Source organism: Rhinoderma darwinii, chromosome 1 (assembly GCF_050947455.1).
Source record: "Rhinoderma darwinii isolate aRhiDar2 chromosome 1, aRhiDar2.hap1, whole genome shotgun sequence".
Lineage (NCBI taxonomy): Eukaryota > Metazoa > Chordata > Amphibia > Anura > Rhinodermatidae > Rhinoderma > Rhinoderma darwinii.
Genome location: NC_134687.1, coordinates 248,052,272 through 248,069,719, shown reverse-complemented (window position 1 = coordinate 248,069,719; position 17,448 = coordinate 248,052,272). Strand labels below are relative to the sequence as shown.

The window sequence follows — 17,448 nt, the reverse complement described above, 5'->3', positions numbered from 1 at the left end:
TTAAGGCTTTTAATGTCAATGGCCATTCTAAGCTGAATGTGCCTGCTCTCGTCAGATCGCAGAAGTTACACAGCTTAAGGCCTCGCTAGTACCAGTGTGGGAGACTGTCTGGGAATCCGTGGTGCGGTTGACTTTTTATTATGTCGTTTAGATTTTGTTTCACAATCGATTAAAAAGGACTATGGATTAAAGCATTTAAAGTCAATGCTCATTCTAAGCTGAATGTGCCTGCTCTCGTTAGATCGCAGAAGTTACACAGCTTAAGGCCTCGCTAGTACCAGTGTGGGAGACTGTCTGGGAATCCGTGGTGCGGTTGACTTCTTATTATGTTGTTTAGATTTTGTTTCACAATAGATTAAATAGGACTATGGATTAAGGCTTTTAATGTCAATGGCCATTCTAAGCTGAATGTCCCTGCTCTCGTCAGATCGCAGAAGTTACACAGCTTAAGGCCTCGCTGGTACCAGTGTGGGAGACTGTCTGGGAATGCGTGGTGCGGTTGACTTTTTATTATGTTGTTTAGATTTTGTTTCACAATAGATTAAATAGGACTATGGATTAAGGCTTTTAATGTCAATGGCCATTCTAAGCTGAATGTGCCTGCTCTCGTCAGATCGCAGAAGTTACACAGCTTAAGGCCTCGCTAGTACCAGTGTGGGAGACTGTCTGGGAATCCGTGGTGCGGTTGACTTTTTATTATGTCGTTTAGATTTTGTTTCACAATAGATTAAATAGGACTATGGATTAAAGCATTTAACGTCAATGGCCATTCTAAGCTTAATGTGCCAGCTCTCGTCAGAACGCAGAAGTTACACAGCTTAAGGCCTCGCTAGTACCAGTGTGGGAGACTGTCTGGGAATCCGTGGTGCGGTTGAATTTTTATTATGTCGTTTAGATTTTGTTTCACAATCGATTAAAAAGGACTATGGATTAAAGCATTTAATGTCAATGGCCATTCTAAGCTGAATGTCCCTGCTCTCGTCAGATCGCAGAAGTTACACAGCTTAAGGCCTCGCTAGTACCAGTGTGGGAGACTGTCTGGAAATCCGTGGTGCAGTAGACTTTTTATTATGTCGTTTAGATTTTGTTTCACAATCGATTAAAAAGGACTATGGATTAAAGCATTTAATGTCAATGGCCATTCTAAGCTGAATGTGCCTGCCCTCGTTAGATCGCAGAAGTTACACAGCTTAACGCCTCGCTAGTACCAGTGTGGGAGACTGTCTGGGAATCTGTGGTGCGGTTGACTTTTTATTATGTCGTTTAGATTTTGTTTCACAACAGATTAAATAGGACTATGGATTAAAGCATTGAACGTCAATGGCCATTCTAAGCTGAATGTGCCTGCTCTCGTCAGATCGCAGAAGTTACACAGCTTAAGGCCTCGCTAGTACCAGTGTGGGAGACTGTCTGGGAATCCGTGGTGCGGTTGACTTTTTATTATGTTGTTTAGATTTTGTTTCACAATAGATTAAATAGGACTAGGGATTAAGGCTTTTAATGTCAATGGCCATTCTAAGCTGAATGTGCCTTCTCTCGTCAGATCGCAGAAGTTACACAGCTTAAGGCCTCGCTAGTACCAGTGTGGGAGACTGTCTGGGAATCCGTGGTGCGGTTGACTTTTTATTATGTCGTTTAGATTTTGTCTCACAATCGATTAAAAAGGACTATGGATTAAAGCATTTAAAGTCAATGCTCATTCTAAGCTGAATGTGCCTGCTCTCGTTAGATCGCAGAAGTTACACAGCTTAACGCCTCGCTAGTACCAGTGTGGGAGACTGTCTGGGAATCCGTGGTGCGGTTGACTTTTTATTATGTTGTTTAGATTTTGTTTCACAATAGATTAAATAGGACTATGGATTAAAGCATTTAACGTCAATGGCCATTCTAAGCTGAATGTGCCTGCTCTCGTCCGAACGCAGAAGATACACAGCTTAAGGCCTCGCTAGTACCAGTGTGGGAGACTGTCTGGGAATCCGTGGTGCTGTTGACTTTTTATTATGTTGTTTAGATTTTGTTTCACAATAGATTAAATAGGACTATGGATTACGGCTTTTAATGTCAATGGCCATTCTAAGCTGAATGTGCCTGCTCTCGTCAGATCGCAGAAGTTACACAGCTTAAGGCCTCGCTAGTACCAGTGTGGGAGACTGTCTGGGAATCCGTGGTGCGGTTGACTTTTTATTATGTCGTTTAGATTTTGTTTCACAATCGATTAAAAAGGACTATGGATTAAAGCATTTAATGTCAATGGCCATTCTAAGCTGAATGTGCCTGCTCTCATCAGAACGCAGAAGTTACATAGCTTAAGTCCTCGCTAGTACCAGTGTGGGAGACTGTCTGGGAATCCGTGGTGCGGTTGAATTTTTATTATGTCGTTTAGATTTTGTTTCACAATCGATTAAAAAGGACTATGGATTAAAGCATTTAATGTCAATGGCCATTCTAAGCTGAATGTCCCTGTTCTCGTCAGATCGCAGAAGTTACACAGCTTAAGGCCTCGCTAGTACCAGTGTGGGAGACTGTCTGGAAATCCGTGGTGCAGTTGACTTTTTATTATGTCGTTTAGATTTTGTTTCACAATCGATTAAAAAGGACTATGGATTAAAGCATTTAACGTCAATGGCCATTCTAAGCTGAATGTGCCTGCTCTCGTCAGATCGCAGAAGTTACACAGCTTAAGGCCTCGCTAGTACCAGTGTGGGAGACTGTCTGGGAATCCGTGGTGCGGTTGACTTTTTATTATGTCGTTTAGATTTTGTTTCACAATAGATTAAATAGGACTATGGATTAAAGCAATTAACGTCAATGGCCATTCTAAGCTGAATGTGCCAGCTCTCGTCAGAACGCAGAAGTTACACAGCTTAAGGCCTCGCTAGCACCAGTGTGGGAGACTGTCTGGGAATCCGTGGTGCGGTTGAATTTTTATTATGTCGTTTATATTTTGTTTCACAATCGATTAAAAAGGACTATGGATTAAAGCATTCAATGTCAATGGCCATTCTAAGCTGAATGTCCCTGCTCTTGTCAGATCGCAGAAGTTACACAGCTTAAGGCCTCGCTAGTACCAGTGTGGGAGACTGTCTGGAAATCCGTGGTGCAGTTAACTTTTTATTATGTCGTTTAGATTTTGTTTCACAATCGATTAAAAAGGACTATGGATTAAAGCATTTAATGTCAATGGCCATTCTAAGCTGAATGTGCCTGCCCTCGTTAGATCGCAGAAGTTACACAGCTTAACGCCTCGCTAGTACCAGTGTGGGAGCATGTCTGGGAATCTGTGGTGCGGTTGACTTTTTATTATGTCGTTTAGATTTTGTTTCACAATAGATTAAATAGGACTATGGATTAAAGCATTTAACGTTAATGGCCATTCTAAGCTGAATGTGCGTGCTCTCGTCAGATCGCAGAAGTTACACAGCTTAAGGCCTCGCTAGTACCAGTGTGGGAGACTGTCTGGGAATCCGTGGTGCGGTTGACTTTTTATTATGTCGTTTAGATTTTGTTTCACAATAGATTAAATAGGACTATGGATTAAAGGCTTTAAAGTCAATGGCCATTCTAAGCTGAATGTGCCTGCTCTCGTCAGAACGCAGAAGTTACACAGCTTAAGGCCTCGCTAGTACCAGTGTGGGAGACTGTCTGGGAATCCGTGGTGCGGTTGACTTTTTATTATGTCGTTTAGATTTTGTTTCACAATCGATTAAAAAGGACTATGGATTAAAGCATTTAATGTCAATGGCCATTCTAAGCTGAATGTGCCTGCTCTCGTCAGATCGCAGAAGTTACATAGCTTAAGGCCTCGCTAGTATCAGTGTGGGAGACTGTCTGGGAATCCGTAGTGCGGTTGCCTTTTTATTATGTTGTTTAGATTTTGTTTCACAATAGATTAAATAGGACTATGGATTAAGGCTTTTAATGTCAATGGCCATTCTAAGCTGAATGTACCTGCTCTCGTCAGATCGCAGAAGTTACACAGCTTAAGGCCTCGCTAGTACCAGTGTGGGAGACTGTCTGGGAATCCGTGGTGCGGTTGACTTTTTATTATGTCGTTTAGATTTTGTTTCACAATCGATTAAAAAGGACTATGGATTAAAGCATTTAACGTCAATTGCCATTCTAAGCTGAATGTGCCTGCCCTCGTTAGATCGCAGAAGTTACACAGCTTAACGCCTCGCTAGTACCAGTGTGGGAGACTGTCTGGGAATCCGTGGTGCGGTTGACTTTTTATTATCTCGTTTAGATTTTGTTTCACAATAGATTAAATAGGACTATGGATTAAAGCATTTAACGTCAATGGCCATTCTAAGCTGAATGTGCCTGCTCTCGTCAGATCGCAGAAGTTACACAGCTTAAGGCCTCGCTAGTACCAGTGTGGGAATCCGTGGTGCGGTTGACTTTTTATTATTTTGTTTCACAATAGATTAAATAGGACTATGGATTAAAGCATTTAACGTCAATGGCCATTCTAAGCTGAATGTGCCTGCTCTAGTCAGAACGCAGAAGTTACACAGCTTAAGGCCTCGCTAGTACCAGTGTGGGAGACTGTCTGGGAATCCGTGGTGCGGTTGAATTTTTATTATGTCGTTTAGATTTTGTTTCACAATCGATTAAAAAGGACTATGGATTAAAGAATTTAATGGCAATGGCCATTCTAAGCTGAATGTCCCTGCTCTCGTCAGATCGCAGAAGTTACACAGCTTAACGCCTCGTTAGTACCAGTGTGGGAGACTGTCTGGGAATCCGTGGTGCGGTTGAATTTTTATTATGTCGTTTAGATTTTGTTTCACAATCGATTAAAAAGGACTATGGATTAAAGCATTTAATGTCAATGGCCATTCTAAGCTGAATGTCCCTGCTCTCGTCAGATCACAGAAGTTACACAGCTTAAGGCCTCGCTAGTACCAGTGTGGGAGACTGTCTGGGAATCCGTGGTGCGGTTGACTTTTTATTATGTCGTTTAGATTTTGTTTCACAATCGATTAAAAAGGACTATGGATTAAAGCATTTAATGTCAATGGCCATTCTAAGCTGAATGTGCCTGCTCTCGTCAGATCGCAGAAGTTACACAGCTTAAGGCCTCGCTAGTACCAGTGTGGGAGACTGTCTGGGAATCCGTGGTGCGGTTGACTTTTTATTATGTTGTTTAGATTTTGTTTCACAATAGATTAAATAGGACTATGGATTAAGGCTTTTAATGTCAATGGCCATTCTAAGCTGAATGTGCCTGCTCTCGTCAGATCGCAGAAGTTACACAGCTTAAGGCCTCGCTAGTACCAGTGTGGGAGACTGTCTGGGAATCCGTGGTGCGGTTGACTTTTTATTATGTCGTTTAGATTTTGTTTCACAATCGATTAAAAAGGACTATGGATTAAAGCATTTAAAGTCAATGCTCATTCTAAGCTGAATGTGCCTGCTCTCGTTAGATCGCAGAAGTTACACAGCATAACGCCTCGCTAGTACCAGTGTGGGAGACTGTCTGGGAATCCGTGGTGCGGTTGACTTTTTATTATGTCGTTTAGATTTTGTTTCACAATCGATTAAAAAGGACTATGGATTAAAGCATTTAATGTCAATGGCCATTCTAAGCTGAATGTGCCTGCTCTCGTCAGAACGCAGAAGTTACATAGCTTAAGTCCTCGCTAGTACCAGTGTGGGAGACTGTCTGGGAATCCGTGGTGCGGTTGACTTTTTATTATGTTGTTTAGATTTTGTTTCACAATAGATTAAATAGGACTATGGATTACGGCTTTTAATGTCAATGGCCATTCTAAGCTGAATGTGCCTGCTCTCGTCAGATCGCAGAAGTTACACAGCTTAAGGCCTCGCTAGTACCAGTGTGGGAGACTGTCTGGGAATCCGTGGTGCGGTTGACTTTTTATTATGTCGTTTAGATTTTGTTTCACAATCGATTAAAAAGGACTATGGATTAAAGCATTTAATGTCAATGGCCATTCTAAGCTGAATGTGCCTGCTCTCGTCAGAACGCAGAAGTTACATAGCTTAAGTCCTCGCTAGTACCAGTGTGGGAGACTGTCTGGGAATCCGTGGTGCGGTTGACTTTTTATTATGTTGTTTAGATTTTGTTTCACAATAGATTAAATAGGACTATGGATTAAGGCTTTTAATGTCAATGGCCATTCTAAGCTGAATGTTCCTGCTTTCGTCAGATCGCAGAAGTTACACAGCTTAAGGCCTCGCTAGTACTAGTGTCGGAGACTGTCTGGGAATCCGTGGTGCGGTTGACTTTTTATTATGTCGTTTAGATTTTGTTTCACAATCGATTAAAAAGGACTCTGGGTTAAAGCATTTAAAGTCAATGGCCATTCTATGCTGAATGTGCCTGCTCTCGTTAGAGCGCAGAAGTTACACAGCTTAACGCCTCGCTAGTACCAGTGTGGGAGACTGTCTGGGAATCCGTGGTGCGGTTGACTTTTTATTATGTCGTTTAGATTTTGTTTCACAATAGATTAAATATGACTATGGATTAAAGCATTTAACGTCAATGGCCATTCTAAGCTGAATGTGCCTGCTCTCGTCCGAACGCAGAAGTTACACAGCTTAAGGCCTCGCTAGTACCAGTGTGGGAGACTGTCTGGGAATCTGTGGAGCGGTTGAGTTTTTATTATGTCGTTTAGATTTTGTTTCACAATCGATTAAAAAGGACTATGGATTAAAGCCTTTAATGTCAATGGCCATTCTAAGCGGAATGTCCCTGCTCTCGTCAGATCGCAGAAGTTACACAGCTTAAGGCCTCGCTGGTACCAGTGTGGGAGACTGTCTGGGAATGCGTGGTGCGGTTGACTTTTTATTATGTTGTTTAGATTTTGTTTCACAATAGATTAAATAGGACTATGGATTAAGCCTTTTAATGTCAATGGCCTTTCTAAGCTGAATGTGCCTGCTCTCGTCAGATCGCAGAAGTTACACAGCTTAAGGCCTCGCTAGTACCAGTGTGGGAGACTGTCTGGGAATCCGTGGTGCGGTTGACTTTTTATTATGTCGGTTAGATTTTGTTTCACAATCGATTAAAAAGGACTATGGATTAAAGCATTTAATGTCAATGGCCATTCTAAGCTGAATGTGCCTGCTCTCGTCGGATCGCAGAAGTTAAACAGCTTAAGGCCTCGCTAGTACCAGTGTGGGAGACTGTCTGAGAATCCGTGGTGCGGTTGACTTTTTATTATGTCGTTTAGATTTTGTTTCACAATAGATTAAATAGGACTATGGATTAAAGCATTTAACGTCAATGGCCATTCTAAGCTTAATGTGCCAGCTCTCGTCAGAACGCAGAAGTTACACAGCTTAAGGCCTCGCTAGTACCAGTGTGGGAGACTGTCTGGGAATCCGTGGTGCGGTTGAATTTTTATTATGTCGTTTAGATTTTGTTTCACAATCGATTAAAAAGGACTATGGATTAAAGCATTTAATGTCAATGGCCATTCAAAGCTGAATGTCCCTGCTCTCGTCAGATCGCAGAAGTTACACAGCTTAAGGCCTCGCTAGTACCAGTGTGGGAGACTGTCTGGAAATCCGTGGTGCAGTTGACTTTTTATTATGTCGTTTAGATTTTGTTTCACAATCGATTAAAAAGGACTATGGATTAAAGCATTTAATGTCAATGGCCATTCTAAGCTGAATGTGCCTGCCCTCGTTAGATCGCAGAAGTTACACAGCTTAACGCCTCGCTAGTACCAGTGTGGGAGACTGTTTGGGAATCTGTAGTGCGGTTGACTTTTTATTATGTCGTTTAGATTTTGTTTCACAACAGATTAAATAGGACTATGGATTAAAGCATTTAACGTCAATGGCCATTCTAAGCTGAATGTGCCTGCTCTCGTCAGATCGCAGAAGTTACACAGCGTAAGGCCTCGCTAGTACCAGTGTGGGAGACTGTCTGGGAATCCGTGGTGCGGTTGACTTTTTATTATGTTGTTTAGATTTTGTTTCACAATAGATTAAATAGGACTAGGGATTAAGGCTTTTAATGTCAATGGCCATTCTAAGCTGAATGTGCCTGCTCTCGTCAGATCGCAGAAGTTACACAGCTTAAGGCCTCGCTAGTACCAGTGTGGGAGACTGTCTGGGAATCCGTGGTGCGGTTGACTTTTTATTATGTCGTTTAGATTTTGTTTCACAATCGATTAAAAAGGACTATGGATTAAAGCATTTAAAGTCAATGCTCATTCTAAGCTGAATGTGCCTGCTCTCGTTAGATCGCAGAAGTTACACAGCTTAACGCCTCGCTAGTACCAGTGTGGGAGACTGTCTGGGAATCCGTGGTGCGGTTGACTTTTTATTATGTTGTTTAGATTTTGTTTCACAATAGATTAAATAGGACTATGGATTAAAGCATTTAACGTCAATGGCCATTCTAAGCTGAATGTGCCTGCTCTCGTCCGAACGCAGAAGTTACACAGCTTAAGGCCTCGCTAGTACCAGTGTGGGAGACTGTCTGGGAATCCGTGGTGCGGTTGCCTTTTTATTATGTTGTTTAGATTTTGTTTCACAATAGATTAAATAGGACTATCGATTAAGGCTTTTAATGTCAATGGCCATTCTAAGCTGAATGTTCCTGCTCTCGTCAGATCGCAGAAGTTACACAGCTTAAGGCCTCGCTAGTACCAGTGTGGGAGACTGTCTGGGAATCCGTGGTGCGGTTGACTTTTTATTATGTCATTTAGATTTTGTTTCACAATCGATTAAAAAGGACTCTGGGTTAAAGCATTTAAAGTCAATGGCCATTCTAAGCTGAATGTGCCTGCTCTCGTTAGAGCGCAGAAGTTACACAGCTTAACGCCTCGCTAGTACCAGTGTGGGAGACTGTCTGGGAATCCGTGGTGCGGTTGACTTTTTATTATGTCGTTTAGATTTTGTTTCACAATAGATTAAATATGACTATGGATTAAAGCATTTAACGTCAATGGCCATTCTAAGCTGAATGTGCCTGCTCTCGTCCGAACGCAGAAGTTACACAGCTTAAGGCCTCGCTAGTACCAGTGTGGGAGACTGTCTGGGAATCTGTGGTGCGGTTGAGTTTTTATTATGTCGTTTAGATTTTGTTTCACAATCGATTAAAAAGGACTATGGATTAAAGCCTTTAATGTCAATGGCCATTCTAAGCTGAATGTCCCTGCTCTCGTCAGATCGCAGAAGTTACACAGCTTAAGGCCTCGCTGGTACCAGTGTGGGAGACTGTCTGGGAATGCGTGGTGCGGTTGACTTTTTATTATGTTGTTTAGATTTTGTTTCACAATAGATTAAATAGGACTATGGATTAAGGCTTTTAATGTCAATGGCCATTCTAAGCTGAATGTGCCTGCTCTCGTCAGATCGCAGAAGTTACACAGCTTAAGGCCTCGCTAGTACCAGTGTGGGAGACTGTCTGGGAATCCGTGGTGCGGTTGACTTTTTATTATGTCGGTTAGATTTTGTTTCACAATCGATTAAAAAGGACTATGGATTAAAGCGTTTAATGTCAATGGCCATTCTAAGCTGAATGTGCCTGCTCTCGTCAGATCGCAGAAGTTACACAGCTTAAGGCCTCGCTAGTACAAGTGTGGGAGACTGTCTGGGAATCCGTGGTGCGGTTGACTTTTTATTATGTCGTTTAGATTTTGTTTCACAATAGATTAAATAGGACTATGGATTAAAGCATTTAACGTCAATGGCCATTCTAAGCTTAATGTGCCAGCTCTCGTCAGAACGCAGAAGTTACACAGCTTAAGGCCTCGCTAGTACCAGTGTGGGAGACTGTCTGGGAATCCGTGGTGCGGTTGAATTTTTATTATGTCGTTTAGATTTTGTTTCACAATCGATTAAAAAGGACTATGGATTAAAGCATTTAATGTCAATGGCCATTCTAAGCTGAATGTCCCTGCTCTCGTCAGATCGCAGAAGTTACACAGCTTAAGGCCTCGCTAGTACCAGTGTGGGAGACTGTCTGGAAATCCGTGGTGCAGTTGACTTTTTATTATGTCGTTTAGATTTTGTTTCACAATCGATTAAAAAGGACTATGGATTAAAGCATTTAATGTCAATGGCCATTCTAAGCTAAATGTGCCTGCCCTCGTTAGATCGCAGAAGTTACACAGCTTAACGCCTCGCTAGTACCAGTGTGGGAGACTGTCTGGGAATCTGTGGTGCGGTTGACTTTTTATTATGTCGTTTAGATTTTGTTTCACAACAGATTAAATAGGACTATGGATTAAAGCATTTAACGTCAATGGCCATTCTAAGCTGAATGTGCGTGCTCTCGTCAGATCGCAGAAGTTACACAGCTTAAGGCCTCGCTAGTACCAGTGTGGGAGACTGTCTGGGAATCCGTGGTGCGGTTGACTTTTTATTATGTCGTTTAGATTTTGTTTCACAATAGATTAAATAGGACTATGGATTAAAGCCTTTAACGTCAATGGCCATTCTAAGCTGAATGTGCCTGCTCTCGTCAGAACGCAGAAGTTACACAGCTTAAGGCCTCGCTAGTACCAGTGTGGGAGATTGTCTGGGAATCCGTGGTGCGGTTGACTTTTTATTATGTCGTTTAGATTTTGTTTCACAATCGATTAAAAAGGACTATGGATTAAAGCATTTAATGTCAATGGCCATTCTAAGCTGAATGTGCCTGCTCTCGTCAGATCGCAGAAGTTACATAGCTTAAGGCCTCGCTAGTATCAGTGTGGGAGACTGTCTGGGAATCCGTGGTGCGGTTGACTTTTTATTATGTTGTTTAGATTTTGTTTCACAATAGATTAAATAGGACTATGGATTAAGGCTTTTAATGTCAGTGGCCATTCTAAGCTGAATGTGCCTGCTCTCGTCAGATCGCAGAAGTTACACAGCTTAAGGCCTCGCTAGTACCAGTGTGGGAGACTGTCTGGGAATCCGTGGTGCGGTTGACTTTTTATTATGTCGTTTAGATTTTGTTTCACAATCGATTAAAAAGGACTATGGATTAAAGCATTTAACGTCAATTGCCATTCTAAGCTGAATGTGCCTGCCCTCGTTAGATCGCAGAAGTTACACAGCTTAAGGCCTCGCTAGTACCAGTGTGGGAGACTGTCTGGGAATCCGTGGTGCGGTTGACTATTTATTATGTCGTTTAGATTTTGTTTCACAATCGATTAAAAAGGACTATGGATTAAAGCATTTAATGTCAATGGCCATTCTAAGCTGAATGTGCCTGCTCTCGTCAGAAGTTACATAGCTTAAGTCCTCGCTAGTACCAGTGTGGGAGACTGTCTGGGAATCCGTGGTGCGGTTGCCTTTTTATTATGTTGTTTAGATTTTGTTTCACAATAGATTAAATAGGACTATGGATTAAGGCTTTTAATGTCAATGGCCATTCTAAGCTGAATGTGCCTGCTCTCGTCAGATCGCAGAAGTTACACAGCTTAAGGCCTCGCTAATACCAGTGTGGGAGACTGTCTGGGAATCCGTGGTGCGGTTGACTTTTTATTATGTCGTTTAGATATTGTTTCACAATCGATTAAAAAGGACTATGGATTAAAGCATTTAAAGTCAGTGCTCATTCTAAGCTGAATGTGCCTGCTCTCGTTAGGTCGCAGAAGTTACACAGCTTAACGCCTCGCTAGTACCAGTGTGGGAGACTGTCTGGGAATCCGTGGTGCGGTTGACTTTTTATTATGTCGTTTAGATTTTGTTTCACAATAGATTAAATAGGACTATGGATTAAAGCATTTAACGTCAATGGCCATTCTAAGCTGAATGTGCCTGCTCTCGTCCGAACGCAGAAGTTACACAGCTTAAGGCCTCGCTAGTACCAGTGTGGGAGACTGTCTGGGAATCCGTGGTGCGGTTGAGTTTTTATTATGTCGTTTAGATTTTGTTTCACAATCGATTAAAAAGGACTATGGATTAAAGCTTTTAATGTCAATGGCCATTCTAAGCTGAATGTCCCTGCTCTCGTCAGATCGCAGAAGTTACACAGCTTAAGGCCTCGCTGGTACCAGTGTGGGAGACTGTCTGGGAATGCGTGGTGCGGTTGACTTTTTATTATGTCGTTTAGATTTTGTTTCACAATAGATTAAATAGGACTATGGATTAAAGCATTTAACGTCAATGGCCATTCTAAGCTGAATGTGCCTGCTCTCGTCCAAACGCAGAAGTTACACAGCTTAAGGTCTCGCTAGTACCAGTGTGGGAGACTGTCTGGGAATCCGTGGTGCGGTTGAGTTTTTATTATGTCGTTTAGATTTTGTTTCACAATCGATTAAAAAGGACTATGGATTAAAGCCTTTAATGTCAATGGCTATTCTAAGCTGAATGTCCCTGCTCTCGTCAGATCGCAGAAGTTACACAGCTTAAGGCCTCGCTGGTACCAGTGTGGGAGACTGTCTGGGAATGCGTGGTGCGGTTGACTTTTTATTATGTTGTTTAGATTTTGTTTCACAATAGATTAAATAGGACTATGGATTACAGCTTTTAATGTCAATGGCCATTCTAAGCTGAATGTGCCTGCTCTCGTCAGATCGCAGAAGTTACACAGCTTAAGGCCTCGCTAGTACCAGTGTGGGAGACTGTCTGGGAATCCGTGGTGCGGTTGACTTTTTATTATGTCGTTTAGATTTTGTTTCACAATCGATTAAAAAGGACTATGGATTAAAGCATTTAATGTCAATGGCCATTCTAAACTGAATGTCCCTGCTCTCGTCAGATCGCAGAAGTTACACAGCTTAGGGCCTCGCTAGTACCAGTGTGGGAGACTGTCTGGGAATCCGTGGTGCGGTTGACTTTTTATTATGTTGTTTAGATTTTGTTTCACAATAGATTAAATAGGACTATGGATTAAAGCTTTTAATGTCAATGGCCTTTCTAAGCTGAATGTGCCTGCTCTCATCAGATCGCAGAAGTTACACAGTTTAAGGCCTCGCTAGTACCAGTGTGGGTGACTGTCTGGGAATCCGTGGTGCGGTTGACTTTTTATTATGTCGTTTAGATTTTGTTTCACAATAGATTAAATAGGACTATGGATTAAAGCATTTAACGTCAATGGCCATTCTAAGCTGAATGTGCCTGCTCTCGTCAGATCGCAGAAGTTACACAGCTTAAGGCCTCGCTAGTACCAGTGTGGCAGACTGTCTGGGAATCCGTGGAGCGGTTGAATTTTTATTATGTCGTTTAGATTTTGTTTCACAATCGATTAAAAAGGACTATGGATTAAAGCATTTAATGTCAATGGCCATTCTAAGCTGAATGTCCCTGCTCTCGTCAGATCGCAGAAATTACACAGCTTAAGGCCTCGCTAGTACCGGTGTGGGAGACTGTTTGGGAATCCGTGGTGCGGTTGACTTTTTATTATGTCGTTTAGATTTTGTTTCACAATCGATTAAAAAGGACTATGGATTAAAGCATTTAATGTCAATGGCCATTCTAAGCTGAATGTGCCTGCTCTCGTCAGATCGCAGAAGTTACACAGCTTAAGGCCTCGCTAGTACCAGTGTGGGAGACTGTCTGGGAATCCGTGGTGCGGTTGACTTTTTATTATGTTGTTTAGATTTTGCTTCACAATAGATTAAATAGGACTATGGATTAAGGCATTTAACGTCAATGGCCATTCTAAGCTGAATGTGCCAGCTCTCGTCACAACGCAGAAGTTACACAGCTTAAGGCCTCGCTAGTACCAGTGTGGGAGACTGTCTGGGAATCCGTGGTGCGGTTGAATTTTTATTATGTCGTTTAGATTTTGTTTCACAATCGATTAAAAAGGACTATGGATTAAAGCATTTAATGTCAATGGCCATTCTAAGCTGAATGTCCCTGCTCTCGTCAGATCGCAGAAGTTACACAGCTTAAGTCCTCGCTAGTACCAGTGTGGGAGACTGTCTGGGAATCCGTGGTGCGGTTGACTATTTATTATGTCGTTTAGATTTTGTTTTACAATCGATTAAAAAGGACTATGGATTAAAGCATTTAATGTCAATGGCCATTCTAAGCTGAATGTGCCTGCCCTCGTTAGATCGCAGAAGTTACACAGCTTAACGCCTTGCTAGTACCAGTGCGGGAGACTGTCTGGGAATCCGTGGTGCGGTTGACTTTTTATTATGTCGTTTAGATTTTGTTTCACAATAGATTAAATAGGACTATGGATTAAAGCATTTAACGTCAATGGCCATTCTAAGCTGAATGTGCGTGCTCTCGTCAGATCGCAGAAGTTACACAGCTTAAGGCCTCGCTAGTACCAGTGTGGGAGACTGTCTGGGAATCCGTGGTGCGGTTGACTTTTTATTATGTCGTTTAGATTTTGTTTCACAATAGATTAAATAGGACTATGGATTAAAGCATTTAACGTCAATGGCCATTCTAAGCTGAATGTGCCTGCTCTCGTCAGAACGCAGAAGTTACACAGCTTAAGGCCTCGCTAGTACCAGTGTGGGAGACTGTCTGGGAATCCGTGGTGCGGTTGACTTTTTATTATGTCGTTTAGATTTTGTTTCACAATCGATTAAAAAGGACTATGGATTAAAGCATTTAATGTCAATGGCCATTCTAAGCTGAATGTACCTGCTCTCGTCAGATCGCAGAAGTTACACAGCTTAAGGCCTCGCTAGTACCAGTGTGGGAGACTGTCTGGGAATACGTGGTGCGGTTGACTTTTTATTATGTTGTTTAGATTTTGTTTCACAATAGATTAAATAGGACTATGGATTAAGGCTTTTAATGTCAATGGCCATTCTAAGCTGAATGTGCCTGCTCTCGTCAGATCGCAGAAGTTACACAGCTTAAGGCCTCGCTAGTACCAGTGTGGGAGACTGTCTGGGAATCCGTGGTGCGGTTGACTTTTTATTATGTCGTTTAGATTTTGTTTCACAATCGATTAAAAAGGACTATGGATTAAAACATTTAATGTCAATGGCCATTCTAAGCTGAATGTGCCTGCCCTCGTTAGATCGCAGAAGTTACACAGCTTAACGGCTCGCTAGTACCAGTGTGGGAGACTGTCTGGGAATCCGTGGTGCGGTTGACTTTTTATTATGTCGTTTAGATTTTGTTTCACAATAGATTAAATAGGACTATGGATTAAAGCATTTAACGTCAATGGCCATTCTAAGCTGAATGTGCGTGCTCTCGTCAGATCGCAGACGTTACACAGCTTAAGGCCTCGCTAGTACCAGTGTGGGAGACTGTCTGGGAATCCGTGGTGCGGTTGACTTTTTATTATGTCGTTTAGATTTTGTTTCACAATAGATTAAATAGGACTATGGATTAAAGCATTTAACGTCAATGGCCATTCTAAGCTGAATGTGCCTGCTCTCGTCAGAACGCAGAAGTTACACAGCTTAAGGCCTCGCTAGTACCAGTGTGGGAGACTGTCTGGGAATCCGTGGTGCGGTTGACTTTTTATTATGTCGTTTAGATTTTGTTTCACAATCGATTAAAAAGGACTATGGATTAAAGCCTTTAATGTCAATGGCCATTCTAAGCTGAATGTCCCTGCTCTCGTCAGATCGCAGAAGTTACACAGCTTAAGGCCTCGCTGGTACCAGTGTGGGAGACTGTCTGGGAATGCATGGTGCGGTTGACTTTTTATTATGTTGTTTAGATTTTGTTTCACAATAGATTAAATAGGACTATGGATTAAGGCTTTTAATGTCAATGGCCATTCTAAGCTGAATGTGCCTGCTCTCGTCAGATTGCAGAAGTTACACAGTTTAAGGCCTCGCTCCTACCAGTGTGGGAGACTGTCTGGGAATCCGTGGTGCGGTTGACTTTTTATTATGTCGTTTAGATTTTGTTTCACAATCGATTAAAAAGGACTATGCATTAAAGCATTTAATGTCAATGGCCATTCTAAGCTGAATGTGCCTGCCCTCGTTAGATCGCAGAAGTTACACAGCTTAACGCCTCGCTAGTACCAGTGTGGGTGACTGTCTGGGAATCCGTGGTGCGGTTGACTTTTTATTATGTCGTTTAGATTTTGTTTCACAATAGATTAAATAGGACTATGGATTAAAGCATTTAACGTCAATGGCCATTCTAAGCTGAATGTGCCTGCTCTCGTCAGATCGCAGAAGTTACACAGCTTAAGGCCTCGCTAGTACCAGTGTGGGAGACTGTCTGGGAATCCGTGGTGCGGTTAACTTTTTATTATGTTGTTTAGATTTTGTTTCACAATAGATTAAATAGGACTATGGATTAAGGCTTTTAATGTCAATGGCCATTCTAAGCTGAATGTGCCTGCTCTCGTCAGATCGCAGAAGTTACACAGCTTAAGGCCTCGCTAGTATCAGTGTGGGAGACTGTCTGGGAATCCGTGGTGCGGTTGACTTTTTATTATGTCGTTTAGATTTTGTTTCACAATCGATTAAAAAGGACTATGGATTAAAGCACTTAATGTCAATGGCCATTGTAAGCCGAATGTGCATGCTCTCGTTAGATCGCAGAAGTTAAACAGCTTAACGCCTCGCTAGTACCAGTGTGGTAGACTGTCTGGGAATCCGTGGTGCGTTTGACTTTTTATTATTTCGTTTAGATTTTGTTTCACAATAGATTAAATAGGACTATGGATTAAAACATTTAACGTCAATGGCCATTCTAAGCTGAATGTGCCTGCTCTCGTCAGATCGCAGAAGTTACACAGCTTAAGGCCTCGCTAGTACCAGTGTGGGAGACTGTCTGGGAATCCGTGGTGCGGTTGACTTCTTATTATGTCGTTTAGATTTTGTTTCACAATAGATTAAATAGGACTATGGATTAAAGCATTTAACGTCAATAGCCGTTCTAAGCTGAATGTGCATGCTCTCGTCAGAACGCAGAAGTTACACAGCTTAAGGCCTCGCTAGTACCAGTGTGGGAGACTGTCTGGGAATCCGTGGTGCGGTTGAATTTTTATTATGTCGTTTAGATTTTGTTTCACAATCGATTAAAAAGGACTATGGATTAAAGCATTTAATGTCAATGGCCATTCTAAACTGAATGTCCCTGCTCTCGTCAGATCGCAGAAGTTACACAGCTTAAGGCCTCGCTAGTACCAGTGTGGGAGACTGTCTGGGAATCCGTGGTGCGGTTGACTTTTTATTATGTTGTTTAGATTTTGTTTCACAATCGATTAAATAGGACTATGGATTAAATCATTTAATGTCAATGGCCATTCTAAGCTGAATGTGCCTGCTCTCGTCAGATCGCAGAAGTTACCCAGCTTAAGGCCTCGCTAGTACCAGTGTGGGAGACTGTCTCGGAATCCGTTGTGCGGTTGAATTTTTATTATGTCGTTTAGATTTTGTTTCACAATCGATTAAAAAGGACTATGGATTAAAGCATTTAATGTCAATGGCCATTCTAAGCTGAATGTCCCTGCTCTCGTCAGATCGCAGAAGTTACACAGCTTAAAGGGAATGTGTTGCCAGAAATACATGTTTTTTTTTTAAAAATTAAACATTTAGTGTGTGGGTGATTAAACATTGTTCAAATTTTTTTTATTTTTTTGCACGA

General features: G+C 41.9%; 73 pseudogenes; all 73 read left to right on the top strand.

Moving 5' to 3' along the window:
* The first annotated feature begins 14 nt into the window (after window positions 1-14).
* LOC142737896 (5S ribosomal RNA) lies at window positions 15-133 on the top strand (annotated as a pseudogene).
* A 67-nt stretch (window positions 134-200) lies between these two features.
* Window positions 201-319, top strand: LOC142678120 (5S ribosomal RNA; annotated as a pseudogene).
* Window positions 320-386: 67 nt separating this feature from the next.
* Window positions 387-505, top strand: LOC142738040 (5S ribosomal RNA; annotated as a pseudogene).
* Window positions 506-572: 67 nt separating this feature from the next.
* LOC142693345 (5S ribosomal RNA) lies at window positions 573-691 on the top strand (annotated as a pseudogene).
* A 67-nt stretch (window positions 692-758) lies between these two features.
* Window positions 759-877, top strand: LOC142690218 (5S ribosomal RNA; annotated as a pseudogene).
* A 67-nt stretch (window positions 878-944) lies between these two features.
* Window positions 945-1,063, top strand: LOC142677787 (5S ribosomal RNA; annotated as a pseudogene).
* Window positions 1,064-1,316: 253 nt separating this feature from the next.
* Window positions 1,317-1,435, top strand: LOC142693213 (5S ribosomal RNA; annotated as a pseudogene).
* A 67-nt stretch (window positions 1,436-1,502) lies between these two features.
* Window positions 1,503-1,621, top strand: LOC142673605 (5S ribosomal RNA; annotated as a pseudogene).
* Window positions 1,622-1,874: 253 nt separating this feature from the next.
* Window positions 1,875-1,993, top strand: LOC142736470 (5S ribosomal RNA; annotated as a pseudogene).
* Window positions 1,994-2,060: 67 nt separating this feature from the next.
* Window positions 2,061-2,179, top strand: LOC142693092 (5S ribosomal RNA; annotated as a pseudogene).
* Window positions 2,180-2,246: 67 nt separating this feature from the next.
* LOC142685052 (5S ribosomal RNA) lies at window positions 2,247-2,365 on the top strand (annotated as a pseudogene).
* A 67-nt stretch (window positions 2,366-2,432) lies between these two features.
* Window positions 2,433-2,551, top strand: LOC142678444 (5S ribosomal RNA; annotated as a pseudogene).
* Window positions 2,552-2,618: 67 nt separating this feature from the next.
* Window positions 2,619-2,737, top strand: LOC142692971 (5S ribosomal RNA; annotated as a pseudogene).
* A 625-nt stretch (window positions 2,738-3,362) lies between these two features.
* LOC142738417 (5S ribosomal RNA) lies at window positions 3,363-3,481 on the top strand (annotated as a pseudogene).
* Window positions 3,482-3,548: 67 nt separating this feature from the next.
* Window positions 3,549-3,667, top strand: LOC142721939 (5S ribosomal RNA; annotated as a pseudogene).
* Window positions 3,668-3,920: 253 nt separating this feature from the next.
* Window positions 3,921-4,039, top strand: LOC142695744 (5S ribosomal RNA; annotated as a pseudogene).
* A 67-nt stretch (window positions 4,040-4,106) lies between these two features.
* LOC142704111 (5S ribosomal RNA) lies at window positions 4,107-4,225 on the top strand (annotated as a pseudogene).
* Window positions 4,226-4,455: 230 nt separating this feature from the next.
* LOC142679097 (5S ribosomal RNA) lies at window positions 4,456-4,574 on the top strand (annotated as a pseudogene).
* Window positions 4,575-4,827: 253 nt separating this feature from the next.
* Window positions 4,828-4,946, top strand: LOC142738170 (5S ribosomal RNA; annotated as a pseudogene).
* Window positions 4,947-5,013: 67 nt separating this feature from the next.
* Window positions 5,014-5,132, top strand: LOC142692851 (5S ribosomal RNA; annotated as a pseudogene).
* A 67-nt stretch (window positions 5,133-5,199) lies between these two features.
* On the top strand, window positions 5,200-5,318 carry LOC142692729 (5S ribosomal RNA; annotated as a pseudogene).
* A 253-nt stretch (window positions 5,319-5,571) lies between these two features.
* LOC142738382 (5S ribosomal RNA) lies at window positions 5,572-5,690 on the top strand (annotated as a pseudogene).
* A 67-nt stretch (window positions 5,691-5,757) lies between these two features.
* LOC142692609 (5S ribosomal RNA) lies at window positions 5,758-5,876 on the top strand (annotated as a pseudogene).
* Window positions 5,877-5,943: 67 nt separating this feature from the next.
* Window positions 5,944-6,062, top strand: LOC142738381 (5S ribosomal RNA; annotated as a pseudogene).
* A 67-nt stretch (window positions 6,063-6,129) lies between these two features.
* Window positions 6,130-6,248, top strand: LOC142668301 (5S ribosomal RNA; annotated as a pseudogene).
* A 253-nt stretch (window positions 6,249-6,501) lies between these two features.
* On the top strand, window positions 6,502-6,620 carry LOC142676729 (5S ribosomal RNA; annotated as a pseudogene).
* Window positions 6,621-6,687: 67 nt separating this feature from the next.
* On the top strand, window positions 6,688-6,806 carry LOC142693954 (5S ribosomal RNA; annotated as a pseudogene).
* Window positions 6,807-6,873: 67 nt separating this feature from the next.
* LOC142736006 (5S ribosomal RNA) lies at window positions 6,874-6,992 on the top strand (annotated as a pseudogene).
* Window positions 6,993-7,059: 67 nt separating this feature from the next.
* On the top strand, window positions 7,060-7,178 carry LOC142737705 (5S ribosomal RNA; annotated as a pseudogene).
* Window positions 7,179-7,245: 67 nt separating this feature from the next.
* LOC142690207 (5S ribosomal RNA) lies at window positions 7,246-7,364 on the top strand (annotated as a pseudogene).
* A 67-nt stretch (window positions 7,365-7,431) lies between these two features.
* On the top strand, window positions 7,432-7,550 carry LOC142699520 (5S ribosomal RNA; annotated as a pseudogene).
* Window positions 7,551-7,803: 253 nt separating this feature from the next.
* LOC142737382 (5S ribosomal RNA) lies at window positions 7,804-7,922 on the top strand (annotated as a pseudogene).
* A 67-nt stretch (window positions 7,923-7,989) lies between these two features.
* LOC142692488 (5S ribosomal RNA) lies at window positions 7,990-8,108 on the top strand (annotated as a pseudogene).
* A 253-nt stretch (window positions 8,109-8,361) lies between these two features.
* Window positions 8,362-8,480, top strand: LOC142720207 (5S ribosomal RNA; annotated as a pseudogene).
* A 67-nt stretch (window positions 8,481-8,547) lies between these two features.
* Window positions 8,548-8,666, top strand: LOC142715698 (5S ribosomal RNA; annotated as a pseudogene).
* Window positions 8,667-8,733: 67 nt separating this feature from the next.
* On the top strand, window positions 8,734-8,852 carry LOC142695512 (5S ribosomal RNA; annotated as a pseudogene).
* A 67-nt stretch (window positions 8,853-8,919) lies between these two features.
* LOC142737038 (5S ribosomal RNA) lies at window positions 8,920-9,038 on the top strand (annotated as a pseudogene).
* A 67-nt stretch (window positions 9,039-9,105) lies between these two features.
* On the top strand, window positions 9,106-9,224 carry LOC142738039 (5S ribosomal RNA; annotated as a pseudogene).
* Window positions 9,225-9,291: 67 nt separating this feature from the next.
* Window positions 9,292-9,410, top strand: LOC142692367 (5S ribosomal RNA; annotated as a pseudogene).
* Window positions 9,411-9,477: 67 nt separating this feature from the next.
* On the top strand, window positions 9,478-9,596 carry LOC142736208 (5S ribosomal RNA; annotated as a pseudogene).
* Window positions 9,597-9,663: 67 nt separating this feature from the next.
* Window positions 9,664-9,782, top strand: LOC142690196 (5S ribosomal RNA; annotated as a pseudogene).
* A 67-nt stretch (window positions 9,783-9,849) lies between these two features.
* LOC142738461 (5S ribosomal RNA) lies at window positions 9,850-9,968 on the top strand (annotated as a pseudogene).
* A 253-nt stretch (window positions 9,969-10,221) lies between these two features.
* LOC142736755 (5S ribosomal RNA) lies at window positions 10,222-10,340 on the top strand (annotated as a pseudogene).
* Window positions 10,341-10,407: 67 nt separating this feature from the next.
* LOC142730964 (5S ribosomal RNA) lies at window positions 10,408-10,526 on the top strand (annotated as a pseudogene).
* Window positions 10,527-10,593: 67 nt separating this feature from the next.
* LOC142667815 (5S ribosomal RNA) lies at window positions 10,594-10,712 on the top strand (annotated as a pseudogene).
* Window positions 10,713-10,779: 67 nt separating this feature from the next.
* On the top strand, window positions 10,780-10,898 carry LOC142731108 (5S ribosomal RNA; annotated as a pseudogene).
* A 67-nt stretch (window positions 10,899-10,965) lies between these two features.
* On the top strand, window positions 10,966-11,084 carry LOC142737074 (5S ribosomal RNA; annotated as a pseudogene).
* A 246-nt stretch (window positions 11,085-11,330) lies between these two features.
* LOC142737128 (5S ribosomal RNA) lies at window positions 11,331-11,449 on the top strand (annotated as a pseudogene).
* Window positions 11,450-11,702: 253 nt separating this feature from the next.
* Window positions 11,703-11,821, top strand: LOC142734143 (5S ribosomal RNA; annotated as a pseudogene).
* A 67-nt stretch (window positions 11,822-11,888) lies between these two features.
* Window positions 11,889-12,007, top strand: LOC142738038 (5S ribosomal RNA; annotated as a pseudogene).
* Window positions 12,008-12,074: 67 nt separating this feature from the next.
* LOC142706649 (5S ribosomal RNA) lies at window positions 12,075-12,193 on the top strand (annotated as a pseudogene).
* Window positions 12,194-12,260: 67 nt separating this feature from the next.
* Window positions 12,261-12,379, top strand: LOC142674001 (5S ribosomal RNA; annotated as a pseudogene).
* Window positions 12,380-12,446: 67 nt separating this feature from the next.
* LOC142692246 (5S ribosomal RNA) lies at window positions 12,447-12,565 on the top strand (annotated as a pseudogene).
* Window positions 12,566-12,632: 67 nt separating this feature from the next.
* Window positions 12,633-12,751, top strand: LOC142666722 (5S ribosomal RNA; annotated as a pseudogene).
* Window positions 12,752-12,818: 67 nt separating this feature from the next.
* Window positions 12,819-12,937, top strand: LOC142735806 (5S ribosomal RNA; annotated as a pseudogene).
* A 67-nt stretch (window positions 12,938-13,004) lies between these two features.
* LOC142705478 (5S ribosomal RNA) lies at window positions 13,005-13,123 on the top strand (annotated as a pseudogene).
* Window positions 13,124-13,190: 67 nt separating this feature from the next.
* On the top strand, window positions 13,191-13,309 carry LOC142732123 (5S ribosomal RNA; annotated as a pseudogene).
* A 67-nt stretch (window positions 13,310-13,376) lies between these two features.
* On the top strand, window positions 13,377-13,495 carry LOC142692124 (5S ribosomal RNA; annotated as a pseudogene).
* A 253-nt stretch (window positions 13,496-13,748) lies between these two features.
* Window positions 13,749-13,867, top strand: LOC142738152 (5S ribosomal RNA; annotated as a pseudogene).
* A 253-nt stretch (window positions 13,868-14,120) lies between these two features.
* Window positions 14,121-14,239, top strand: LOC142736754 (5S ribosomal RNA; annotated as a pseudogene).
* Window positions 14,240-14,306: 67 nt separating this feature from the next.
* On the top strand, window positions 14,307-14,425 carry LOC142725710 (5S ribosomal RNA; annotated as a pseudogene).
* Window positions 14,426-14,492: 67 nt separating this feature from the next.
* LOC142736589 (5S ribosomal RNA) lies at window positions 14,493-14,611 on the top strand (annotated as a pseudogene).
* A 67-nt stretch (window positions 14,612-14,678) lies between these two features.
* Window positions 14,679-14,797, top strand: LOC142691991 (5S ribosomal RNA; annotated as a pseudogene).
* A 253-nt stretch (window positions 14,798-15,050) lies between these two features.
* LOC142673171 (5S ribosomal RNA) lies at window positions 15,051-15,169 on the top strand (annotated as a pseudogene).
* Window positions 15,170-15,236: 67 nt separating this feature from the next.
* Window positions 15,237-15,355, top strand: LOC142725577 (5S ribosomal RNA; annotated as a pseudogene).
* Window positions 15,356-15,422: 67 nt separating this feature from the next.
* LOC142696410 (5S ribosomal RNA) lies at window positions 15,423-15,541 on the top strand (annotated as a pseudogene).
* Window positions 15,542-15,794: 253 nt separating this feature from the next.
* On the top strand, window positions 15,795-15,913 carry LOC142704946 (5S ribosomal RNA; annotated as a pseudogene).
* A 67-nt stretch (window positions 15,914-15,980) lies between these two features.
* Window positions 15,981-16,099, top strand: LOC142736425 (5S ribosomal RNA; annotated as a pseudogene).
* A 67-nt stretch (window positions 16,100-16,166) lies between these two features.
* LOC142736224 (5S ribosomal RNA) lies at window positions 16,167-16,285 on the top strand (annotated as a pseudogene).
* A 67-nt stretch (window positions 16,286-16,352) lies between these two features.
* Window positions 16,353-16,471, top strand: LOC142703252 (5S ribosomal RNA; annotated as a pseudogene).
* A 67-nt stretch (window positions 16,472-16,538) lies between these two features.
* Window positions 16,539-16,657, top strand: LOC142691869 (5S ribosomal RNA; annotated as a pseudogene).
* A 67-nt stretch (window positions 16,658-16,724) lies between these two features.
* LOC142703401 (5S ribosomal RNA) lies at window positions 16,725-16,843 on the top strand (annotated as a pseudogene).
* Window positions 16,844-16,910: 67 nt separating this feature from the next.
* Window positions 16,911-17,029, top strand: LOC142737713 (5S ribosomal RNA; annotated as a pseudogene).
* Window positions 17,030-17,448: the final 419 nt, after the last annotated feature.